Source organism: Triticum dicoccoides, unplaced genomic scaffold (genome assembly GCF_002162155.2).
Source record: "Triticum dicoccoides isolate Atlit2015 ecotype Zavitan unplaced genomic scaffold, WEW_v2.0 scaffold111425, whole genome shotgun sequence".
Taxonomy (NCBI): domain Eukaryota; kingdom Viridiplantae; phylum Streptophyta; class Magnoliopsida; order Poales; family Poaceae; genus Triticum; species Triticum dicoccoides.
In genome coordinates this window covers 1-3,315 of record NW_021177061.1, presented here as the reverse complement: position 1 = coordinate 3,315, position 3,315 = coordinate 1, and the positions used below count along the sequence as shown (strand labels likewise).

The window sequence follows — 3,315 nt, the reverse complement described above, 5'->3', positions numbered from 1 at the left end:
TGGAGCGGACCTGGGAGTGGCAAGCATAAGGGACGAAGACGGGGAAACATGTCGGATGCGATCATACCAGCACTAAAGCACTGGATCCCATCAGAACTCTAAAGTTAAGCGTGCTTGGGCGAGAGTAGTACTAGGATGGGTGACCTCCTGGGAAGTCCTCGTGTTGCATTCCTTTTATAATTATTTTTTGCGCCTTGTGACAAACATATCGCACGTGCGCGATATATATTAATCCCGTTATATTATTTTTGACGTTTGCGATATGTTTAAGCTCGATGCTCATTGCTCGCGCGTCTTGGGGCGGCTTTGTGGCGCGAAGAGCGCTTTCTGAAAGGGGTGGAAAAAACTCGTGTTGCTGCGGTATGGAGGGAGGGGTGGAAACCGTGGAAAACTCGTCTCCGTGATTGAGCGGGAGAGTAAGTAGTATAGGACATTATCCATTGTTAGGGAATGGTTGAAATGGTAGTGAGAATGTAGAATCGTCTTTGGAGCGGACATGGGAGTGGCAAGCATAAGGGACGAAGACGGGGAAACATGTCGGATGCGATCATACCAGCACTAAAGCACCGGATCCCTCGTGTTGCATTCCTTTTATAATTATTTTTTGCGCCTTGTGACAAACATATCGCACGTGCGCGATATATATTAATCCCGTTATATTATTTTTGACGTTTGCGATATGTTTAAGCTCGATGCTCATTGCTCGCGCGTCTTGGGGCGGCTTTGTGGCGCGAAGAACGCTTTCTGAAAGGGGTGGAAAAAACTCGTGTTGCTGCGGTATGGAGGGAGGGGTGGAAACCGTGGAAAACTCGTCTCCGTGATTGAGCGGGAGAGTAAGTAGTATAGGACATTATCCATTGTTAGGGAACGGTTGTAATGGTAGTGAGAATGTAGAATCGTCTTTGAAGCGGACCTGGGAGTGGCAAGCATAAGGGACGAAGACGGGGAAACATGTCGGATGCGATCATACCAGCACTAAAGCACCGGATCCCATCAGAACTCTGAAGTTAAGCGTGCTTGGGCGAGAGTAGTACTAGGATGGGTGACCTCCTGGGATGTCCTCGTGTTGCATTCCTTTTATAATTATTTTTTGCGCCTTGTGACAAACATATCGCACGTGCGCGATATATATTAATCCCGTTATATTATTTTTGACGTTTGCGATATGTTTAAGCTCGATGCTCATTGCTCGCGCGTCTTGGGGCGGCTTTGTGGCGCGAAGAGCGCTTTCTGAAAGGGATGGAAAAAACTCGTGTTGCTGCGGTATGGAGGGAGGGGTGGAAACCGTGGAAAACTCGTCTCCGTGATTGAGCGGGAGAGTAAGTAGTATAGGACATTATCCATTGTTAGGGAACGGTTGTAATGGTAGTGAAAATGTAGAATCGTCTTTGGAGCGGACCTGGGAGTGGCAAGCATAAGGGATGAAGACGGGGAAACATGTCGGATGCGATCATACCAGCACTAAAGCACCGGATCGTGCTTGGGCGAGAGTAGTACTAGGATGGGTGACCTCCTGGGAAGTCCTCGTGTTGCATTCCTTTTATAATTATTTTTTGCGCCTTGTGACAAACATATCGCACGTGCGCGATATATATTAATCCCGTTATATTATTTTTGACATTTGCGATATGTTTAAGCTCGATGCTCATTGCTCGCGCGTCTTGGGGCGGCTTTGTGGCGCGAAGAGCGCTTTCTGAAAGGGGTGGAAAAAACTCGTGTTGCTGCGGTATGGAGGGAGGGGTGGAAACCGTGGAAAACTCGTCTCCGTGATTGAGCGGGAGAGTAAGTAGTATAGGACATTATCCATTGTTAGGGAACGGTTGTAATGGTAGTGAGAATGTAGAATCGTCTTTGGAGCGGACCCGGGAGTGGCAAGCATAAGGGACGAAGACGGGGAAACATGTCGGATGCGATCATACCAGCACTAAAGCATCGGATCCCATCAGAACTCCGAAGTTAAGCGTGCTTGGGCGAGAGTAGTACTAGGATGGGTGACCTCCTTGGAAGTCCTCGTGCTGCATTCCTTTTATAATTATTTTTTGCGCCTTGTGACAAACATATCGCACGTGCGCGATATATATTAATCCCGTTATATTATTTTTGACGTTTGCGATATGTTTAAGCTCGATGCTCATTGCTCGCGCGTCTTGGGGCGGCTTTGTGGCGCGAAGAGCGCTTTCTGAAAGGGGTGGAAAAAAGTCGTGTTGCTGCGGTATGGGGGGAGGGGTGGAAACCGTGGAAAACTCGTCTTCGTGATTGAGCGGGAGAGTAAGTAGTATAGGACATTATCCATTGTTAGGGAACGGTTGTAATGGTAGTGAGAATGTAGAATCGTCTTTGGAGCGGACCCGGGAGTGGCAAGCATAAGGGACGAAGACGGGGAAACATGTCGGATGCGGTCATACCAGCACTAAAGCACCGGATCCCATCAGAACTCCGAAGTTAAGCGTGCTTGGGCGAGAGTAGTACTAGGATGGGTGACCTCCTGGGAAGTCCTCGTGCTGCATTCCTTTTATAATTATTTTTTGCGCCTTGTGACAAACATATCGCACGTGCGCGATATATATTAATCCGTTATATTATTTTTGACGTTTGCGATATGTTTAAGCTCGATGCTCATTGCTCGCGCGTCTTGGGGCGGCTTTGTGGCGCGAAGAGCGCTTTCTGAAAGGGGTGGAAAAAACTCGTGTTGCTGCGGTATGGAGGGAGGGGTGGAAACCGTGGAAAACTCGTCTCCGTGATTGAGCGGGAGAGTAAGTAGTATAGGACATTATCCATTGTTAGGGAACGGTTGTAATGGTAGTGAGAATGTAGAATCGTCTTTGGAGCGGACTCGGGAGTGGCAAGCATAAGGGACGAAGACGGGGAAACGGATGCGATCATACCAGCACTAAAGCACCGGATCCCATCAGAACTCCGAAGTTAAGCGTGCTTGGGCGAGAGTAGTACTAGGATGGGTGACCTCCTGGGAAGTCCTCGTGCTGCATTCCTTTTATAATTATTTTTTGCGCCTTGTGACAAACATATCGCACGTGCGCGATATATATTAATCCCGTTATATTATTTTTGACGTTTGCGATATGTTTAAGCTCGATGCTCATTGCTCGCGCGTCTTGGGGCGGCTTTGTGGCGCGAAGAGCGCTTTCTGAAAGGGGTGGAAAAAACTCGTGTTGCTGCGGTATGGAGGGAGGGGTGGAAACCGTGGAAAACTCGTCTCCGTGATTGAGCGGGAGAGTAAGTAGTATAGGACATTATCCATTGTTAGGGAACGGTTGTAATGGTAGTGAGAATGTAGAATCGTCTTTGGAGCGGACC

The 3,315-nt window shown here is 48.3% G+C and overlaps 5 non-coding genes and 1 pseudogene across 5 annotated transcripts; all 6 read left to right on the top strand.

Annotated features, from left to right (window-relative positions):
- Positions 1-53: 53 nt before the first annotated feature.
- LOC119342971 lies at positions 54-172 on the top strand. The gene has a single exon (XR_005165830.1). It is a non-coding gene; the product is annotated as a 5S ribosomal RNA (ribosomal RNA).
- Positions 173-956: 784 nt separating this feature from the next.
- LOC119342972 lies at positions 957-1,075 on the top strand. The gene has a single exon (XR_005165831.1). It is a non-coding gene; the product is annotated as a 5S ribosomal RNA (ribosomal RNA).
- Positions 1,076-1,442: 367 nt separating this feature from the next.
- LOC119342969 lies at positions 1,443-1,538 on the top strand (annotated as a pseudogene).
- A 367-nt stretch (positions 1,539-1,905) lies between these two features.
- LOC119342973 lies at positions 1,906-2,024 on the top strand. Its single transcript, XR_005165832.1, has one exon. It is a non-coding gene; the product is annotated as a 5S ribosomal RNA (ribosomal RNA).
- A 367-nt stretch (positions 2,025-2,391) lies between these two features.
- On the top strand, positions 2,392-2,510 carry LOC119342968. Its single transcript, XR_005165828.1, has one exon. It is a non-coding gene; the product is annotated as a 5S ribosomal RNA (ribosomal RNA).
- Positions 2,511-2,871: 361 nt separating this feature from the next.
- Positions 2,872-2,990, top strand: LOC119342970. The gene has a single exon (XR_005165829.1). It is a non-coding gene; the product is annotated as a 5S ribosomal RNA (ribosomal RNA).
- The last annotated feature ends 325 nt before the right edge of the window (positions 2,991-3,315 follow it).